The sequence below is a fragment of the Ricinus communis genome, chromosome 9 (assembly GCF_019578655.1).
Source record: "Ricinus communis isolate WT05 ecotype wild-type chromosome 9, ASM1957865v1, whole genome shotgun sequence".
NCBI lineage: Eukaryota > Viridiplantae > Streptophyta > Magnoliopsida > Malpighiales > Euphorbiaceae > Ricinus > Ricinus communis.
The window spans coordinates 20,915,440-20,924,267 of NC_063264.1; positions in this window are offsets into that span (position 1 = coordinate 20,915,440).

The following is an 8,828-nucleotide window of genomic DNA, read 5'->3' on the forward strand; positions in this document are numbered from 1 at the left end:
TTTATTAATTCCTAAGTGATTTTATTCCTTTTCTAGTATCATTCTAGGGTTGCAGGAGGACTATAACTACCTTGCATTCAGCCACCTTGTCAATCAATCTTGTATGAATTATTTTCTTATACATAAAGTGAGTTATTTTCCTTACTTTGTTCTTTGTGAACTTTTCAAGTTTTCTTGTATTGTTTGCAAATTCCTTGTCTTATCAATTTTTAAAACCTAATCTTTTAAGATCTTGGAATTATGGCGATATAGATCTTTTTATAACTAGTTATTGATTCCTTATAATCAAAGAGTTTTAGTTCCATCATTATAGATCTGAATTTGACAAACCTAAAGTTAGCATTAATTTGATTTAAGTTCTATCTCTCTATAGATAGGGTTCACATTAGGAATGCACACGTTTTGATGTTTTGGGAGTTATATAATGAATTAAATTTTCCCGTAGTGTTATTAGGTACGCCTACGCGAATTTTCTCTTATTTTTGTTAAGGAATCATGGGAACGTAATTGAAAAGCTTCACTAGTAGCATTGGAGCGTGACTTGATGATCAAGCAGGACGAGACACAAATCCACCTGCGTGATGGAGAAATTATGTTGCTTTCAATTAATCCAAGCAGGAATGTGCACATTTTGATATTTGGGATGCGTAAAATGAAGTAATTTGTACCAGAGTGTTATTAGATAGACCCACGCAAATTATCCCTTATTTCGTTAAACCGGCTCATAAAGTTCAGCCCAAACTCCTCTCTAGTTCTTGATTTGACTTTATTTTATTCATCTTCCTTTATTTGCTTATTCATATTTAACTTATAATTTCTTCATCTTATGGAATGAGGGCTTCCGCACTATGAAAACCACATGCAACTGAATATTTAAGCCAAGTGAGCATATTATTTTAGTTTTCTACCTTGCGGAGAATTAAGTTATTGGTTCTTCCAAGAACATTGCAGACCTATGAAGACTCGAACTAGTGAACCTAGACTTATCACTCACGTCCTTCCTTTATTTTGTGTTCTTCTTCTACCATTATATTTCAACTCAATTTGATTTGATCCTTACGCTTACCCATGGAAGAGAATAAAGAACTTGCAATTTCTTTCCTTATCAGATATGAAATCCTATCTAAGTTCTCATATGTTCCTTTCTTTTGTTCTTCTCTTTCTAAAATATGTTCAATATGATGGTTTGGTTTTATTTGGCGAGAATAAACATGAGTGTTGAGTTAGAGCGCACGGAAGAGGCAATCATATGCACAATGCTTGGGAAAATGCAAAAACATTAGTTGATGGAGTATTGATATCATTCTCTGAATGATCGCGGATGATTCTTTTGGAGGAAAGAGAAAACGCCAGGAATCGAGGCATTGCCTAAATATTCTGATCTAGAATTTGCACCATTAGGATCTTCATCATTCCTTGTTCCTCTAGGAATAAGGACTCATGATGACATAAGGATTGGCATAAGGAATCATGCGAATGCAGTTAACAACATTGACCGGCGACATTGGGCTTAGCTTGATGATCATGCAGGATGAGCCGTAAATCCATATGGTAAGGAAGAAATCATATTTTTTCAATTAATCCAAGATTAATACAAGTGGGAATGCGAGCGTTTTGATTTTTGGGATGCATATAACGAAGTAATTTAGGTCAGATTGTTATTAGGTAAGCATATGCAAATTTTCCCTATTTTGGTTGGCTCATAAATTTCGGACTACAAGAGTTGTTAACTAGTCAGCTCCTCTTTGGTTCATGATTTAACTTTAGTTTATTCATCATTCTTTATTTATTTATTCATATTTGATTCTTACGCTTAGCCATATGGAAGAGGATAAAGAACTTGCAATCTCCTTTCTAATTGGATCCAAAATCCTAGCTATGTTCTCATTTCCTCATTTCTTTTGTTCATCCCTTTCTAATCTATGTCTATTATGATGGCTTGGTTTTATTTAGAGAGCATAAACACGAGTGTTGAGTTAAAGCGCATGGAAGCAGAAGTCATAGACACTAATGCAAATGCTTGAACTAATATGAAGAAAGTAAATTAGTTGATGGACGACGAGAATCATGGCACGCCCTAATATTATGATTCAGGATTTGCACCATTGGAATATCCATTATTCCTTCTTGCTATATGAACAAGGAGTCCTGATGACACAAGGATTGGCATAAGGAATCATAGGAATGCAATTGACAAGCTCGACCTATGGCATTGCGGTTTAGCTTGATGATTAAGTAGGATGAGACGTAAATTCACGGGCATAATAGAGAAATCATGTTGTTTTCAATTAATCCAAGCATAATACAAGTGGTAATGCGAGTGTTTTAATGTTTGGGATGCATATAATGAAGTAATTTGGGTCAAACTGGGATTGTTTTGTCAAATTCATAAATATACACGTTTTATAGTGTTATTCTCTTATATTGACAGATATACCCCTTTTACAGGGTTGTTTTCTCATATTCTAAAATTAGCCCATTTAAGGGGTTGTTTTCTCATATTCACAAATATACCAAAATTATGGGGCTATTTTCTCCGATTGATAAATATCCCCGTACTACGAGATTGTTTTCTCATATTAAAAAAAGTAACCCCTTGTACGAGTTATTTTTTCAGACTAGCAATTACACTACTTTTACAGAGTTGTTTTCTCAGATTCATAAATATGCACGTTTTACGAGGTTGTTTTCTTATATTGACAAATATACCACTTTTACAAGGTCGTTTTCTCATATTAAATTATTAGCACTATTATGTGGTTGCTTTGTCAAATTCATAAATATACACATTTTATGCAATTATTTTCTTATATCGACAAATACCTGTTTTATGGGGTTGTTTTAGCATATTATAAACTAACCCATTTAAGGGTTTATTTTTTGATAACTCACAAATATACCAAAATTACGGGTTTATTTTTTTTGATTGATAAATATTGCTATATGATGGGCTTATTTTCTAATATTTATAAAGATACTCCTCTTACGGATTGTTTTCTCATATTAAAAAAAGTAACCCCTTGTACGAGTTATTTTTTCAGACTAGCAATTACACTACTTTTACAGAGTTGTTTTCTCAGATTCATAAATATGCACGTTTTACGAGGTTGTTTTCTTATATTGACAAATATACCACTTTTACAAGGTCGTTTTCTCATATTAAATTATTAGCACTATTATGTGGTTGCTTTGTCAAATTCATAAATATACACATTTTATGCAATTATTTTCTTATATCGACAAATACCTGTTTTATGGGGTTGTTTTAGCATATTATAAACTAACCCATTTAAGGGTTTATTTTTTGATAACTCACAAATATACCAAAATTACGGGTTTATTTTTTTTGATTGATAAATATTGCTATATGATGGGCTTATTTTCTAATATTTATAAAGATACTCCTCTTACGGATTGTTTTCTCATATTAAAAAATTACCCCTCCTACGAGGTTGTTTCCTCAAACTCGGAATTATACTATTTTTACGGGGTTGTTTTCTCAGATTAATAAATATACACGCTTTACGGTGTTCTTTTCTTATATTGATAAATATACCACTTTTACGGGGTCGTTTTCTCATATTAAATTTTTAGAACTATTATGGGGTTGTTTTCTAAAATTTATGAATATACACATTTTACGGGTTTGTTTTCTAATATTTATAAATATACCCCTCTTACAGAGTTGTTTTCTCATATTAAAAAATTTACCCCTTCTACGAGGCTGTCTTCTCAGACTCGCAATTACACTACTTTTATGATTAAATAGACCCACACATAAATTTCTCCTTGTTTTTATTAAGCAGCTCATAAAATTCGAGACTACGAGAGTTGTTGACTAGTTAAGTCCTCTCTCGTTCATGATCTCACTATAGTTATAATCGGGAATATGAGCATTTTGATGTTTGGGACGCATATAATGAAGTAAATTGGTTCGAAGTATTATTAGGTAGGGCCATATAAATTTTCTCTTATTTTTGTTATGCTGGCTTTTAAAATTTGGAACTACGAGAGTTGTTGGGCCCGTCAACTCATCTCTAGTTCTTGATTTGAGTTTAGTTTATTCATTTTTATTTATTTATTTATTCATATTTAGGTTCTAGTTTCTTCTTCTTTTGGAATGAGGGCTTTCGCACTATAAAAATTGTATGCAACCGAATACTTGAGGCTAGTGAGCATAATATTTCAATTTTCTACCTTGTGGTAATTCAAGTTATGTTTTCTTTCAAGAACTTGTGGACTTATTAACACTCGTGCTAACGAGCATAGACTTATCACTCACGTCTATGCACGCGTTTTGATATTTGTGAGGCATATAATGAAGTAAATCCGATTCAAGTGTGATTAGATATGCCCACACGAATTTCCCTTTGTTTTCATTAAGGAATCATGGGGATGTAATTGATAAACTTCACTGGTGGCATCGGAGCATTACTTGATGATCAAGCAGGATGAGAGGCAAATCCATGCGCGTGATGGAGAAATCATATTGCTTTCGATTACTCCAAGCAGAGATGTGTCCATTTTTATATTTGGGACACATATGATGAAGTAATTTGGGCAGAGTGTTATTACATAGAGCCACATGAATTTTTCTTTTTTTTTTTGGTTTAGCTAGCTCATAACCTTTGGGACTATGAAAGTTGTTTGCTAGTCAACTCCTCTCTAGTTCTTGATTTGACTTTAGTTTATTCATCTTACTTTATTTAATTATTTATATTTAGCTTCTAGTTTCTTCTTTTTATGGACTGAGGGCTTGTGCACTATGAAAACCACATGCAACCGAATATTTGAGGCTAGTGAGCATATTATTTCAGTTTTACTTTACAGACAATTAAGTATAAACATCAATAACAAAGATACAAATAGTTTAAAGAAAGTAATATATGCATTTGTTAGTGGATTTTCAACCAGTCTACTATAGATTTAATTTCTGAACGTATTTAAGGCAAATACTTCTAATAGTAAAATGAGTACAACTCCTTGACTTTTAAAATATACGACTATATGAACTAGAAAGGGCCCAATAAGCTTATTCCCAGTTTTTTACAAAATAATCTCCAAGATCTTGACTACTTGGTTGATAGAATAATAGAAAGAGATCGTGAGGAGCAGAGTGCCTTCATCAAAGCTCGTTGCATTTTCAATAATATTTTAATTAGTCATGAGGTGATCCACACCTTAAAGACTTAAAGGAAGGGGATATGGAGGGGTATTGCGTTGAACCTCGATATGAGCAAGGGTATGAAAGAATTGAATTGGAGTATCTTACGAAAATTATGATTTGGTTAGGGTTCCACCTGATTCCGATAAGATGAAACCTTGGGCGAATTACATCAGTTTTCTATTCGGTTTGTATTAATGGGCAGTAATGTGGTTTTTTGAAACCCTTTTGAAGCTTGAGTCAGGTGATTCACTCTCGCCTTTTCTCTTTCTTTTATGTTCGGAGGGGTTATCTAATAGTTTGAAGCAAGCGTGTTTGAGAGGTGAAATTAACGATGTTGAATGTTCTAGTGGAAGTCCAACAATCTCGTACCCTTCTTCGCAGATGATGCATTACTGTTTTATTAACCCTTAACCAAGGCTCTAGGTATTTTTATAAGGGAAGGGGTGAATTTGTCAAAATAAGCCATTTTCTTTAGGAATAACACCCTTGAGGATGTAAGGTCTTCTTTAGCTTCCTTGATTGGAGTTCCTAATTTTAGAGGCCAAAACAAGCGCTTGGGGCTTCTTTATCAAAATCCAAGCGCAAAACTTTAATAAAATTAAGAAGAAAGTGCTCCAACGACTAAGCAAGGTGGAAAGGTGTTGGAGTATGCCTTAAAGACAAAGAATTGTCAGTTAATTTATGTTAATTTATATATCATGTTGATGGCATAAAATTATATTAAAGGCATTGTTCAACTCTTATTGGTACGAGTTGTTATGATATTGTTAAGAAATAATCTAGACAGTTAGAGATGAATATTATGGAATGTAAACTCAAAGTATGAGAAATTATAAAACTCAAGCTCACACGACTTTTCATGACCCCTTGACCCGCAGCGTGTCTCCTTCTTCCCCTTTCTCTCTCTCTTCGGCGACCCCTCGACGCCCTCTTCTTCCTCTCTTTCTTTTCTTTTTTTTCTTTTCTTACGTATCGGCATTTAGTCCCTGGACTTTTCTTCTTTACTATTTAGTCCCTCAATTTTTTTTAATTACAACAATTTCGCCTTGCAAAATTGTCGATTAATCCTTAAACTTTTCTCTAGCTTTTTAATTAAGCCCCTAACAATTTAATTTGGGCCAAATTAGAATTATTGAAAATATATAATTACTTATTTACCCTTGCTTTTAAATGTAAAATTACTAAAGTGCCCTTGCCGACACATTTAATTATAAAAATACCAAGCATACAAATTTTAATTAAAACCCCATATTAATAAAATTATGCTTTTAATCCTTATTCGAAAATAAATTTTCAATTTAATCCTAACACCCAACTAATTTAATTAATCAATTTGCTAAATTTTTTCAATTAAAATTTATACCATTAGCTAATTAAAATGTCATTTCTCCAATAATTCTTTTATAAAATATTCTTTACTAATTCTTTCATAACTTTCAATATAGAAATTAATTTATATATTCACATCCGATAAAAATTGAACGACTGAAAATATAATCCATTCTCCAAAGAATTTACTTAATTAATTTCTTAAAAATTAAATAAATTAATTATACAAAATAACTCCCTTATTTTATCTAGCATTAAAATTCTATTTAAATCATTCCAATTAAATCAAATAAAAATAAAGTAAAATTAATTTAAATAAAAACTCATTTATTAATTATCACTAATATTATTATTATTAAAGTAAAATTCCAAGTATTATAAGAATATTTATTTCTATCATGTTCTTTGCTAATAATATCCTGTTTGCTCCAAATATGAATCATGGATCTTTCTTGGAAGGAATTGGAAGGATGCCGTGGCTTCCATTTCCATTTCCCCAATGATTCCTTTTATTGTTGTGCCATCAGCTTTGGCGAGAAACCATGCCATGTTAAAAAGGCTGTAATGAGAGGAAAAGTAAAGAATGTATACCTTTCTTCTCAGCCATCTGAAGACTACATTCCTTAAGATAGGAATATAGGAGGTCCAACTATTATAGAAAGAAAACTAGCTTTCTGAATCTTACGGGATGACTTATTTAGAACTTTGAAGTGGTGTCCGTCATGGATTTAGATGCTTGTGCACAAGTTGTTGAGTATGCCAAACTACCCAATAACTTAATGAGTGGGATAAGTATCAGAGTATGCTTCAAAATATTTCTGTCATATAGGGAGTTCTCAATCTGGATGAGATTCGCCAAAAGCTCAAAGAGTCATGCATTGAAGCCCATGTTATTGCTTCTGGTTTCCATATAGCATTCGAGGCTACCTAGAAGCTATTGGTCCAAACCAATGAAGTTTATTACAGGGAGAAGCAATTGTTATCCTTAGAAATTGAGAAGCTTATTGTTGAATCTGTAGAGGGGAAGTAGCACTATGAGGACGTTGAATCTCCCAGAATGAAAATTGACGAGAAGTTCCACTTTGAGGCTAAGGATCTTTAATGATTGTGCTTTGTCGTGCCTTATTATTGCAGGCAGATGATATTAGAGGTTATTACGCCTCAGAATCCTAGTGTTATTCTTACGGCAATTGATGATATCAATCTCCAAGATTAATTTATGTTTGTATTAGAGGAATGTAAAACTCAAGATCATGATCCTCCTCTTAGAGGATCGAATTTAGTATTAATGGTGAAGATGAGCAGACATTCAGTCATAAAGAGTAACTGAATCTCAATAAAGCTGATGATTTGCCTATTAATGGCAAATCATAAATGCTTTTCATTTTTCTTGTAACAATTACTTTTTTTTGCACAAGTACTAAGGCTTAACTTTTGGGATGTGGTCTCATCCTGCTTGTATGGATTCCTCATCATTTAGCATGATAAATCCTTTAGAATTTATTTTGAAGCTCGAACTTTAACTTTATGAAGCTCAAACACTATCATATGTAATGACTTAGAATGAATCTATAGGAAATCATTATGATATAAATATTCTATATAACAAAGTTTCGAAATAAATCCACATAGATTCACTTGATATGTAAAACTTCATATTTTATGAAGTGCAAGTGCCTCATCGTGGTGAGGTCTTAGGATGAATCTGTAAGGATTCGTCTTCCAATGTGATACTTCAATTTTATAGAGTTTTTGGATGCCTATAATGTTAAGTTCTCAAAATGAATCCATAAAGATTCGTTTGATATGCAAGACTTCATATTATGAAGTATAGGCACCACACCATGGTGAGGTCTTAAGATTAATCTAAAAGGATTTAGTTAACAAAACAAATACTCCATAAGTTAAATGAATATGTAAGGATCCATTTTGAGTTGTAAGACTTCATATTCATGAAGTGTAGGTACCTTATCGTATATATAAAAAAAAAAAAAAAAAATTTCTCCCCCCCCCCCCTTCTTCTTCTTCCTTTTCTTCTTCTTCTTCTTCTTCTTCTTCTTCCTTCCTCTTTTTCCTTTCCCCCCATCGCCTCCCTCCTTCCACCTCTTGCACCCCTCCAGCCGCCATCGCTCCTCCCTTCCCCTCCCTCCAACCGACTCTGCTCTTCTTCCTCCCTTCCCCCTCGTTATCGACGTCAACTACCGCCGTTGAACCAGCCACTTGCCACCATCCTTTCACCAATCCAGTGCCAAAATTAAGCTTTTGACTGCCGAAAACCTCCAAGCTGAGTTTCCCCCGTCATTTTCTGTCTCTGGCAACCTCGATGAAGCCT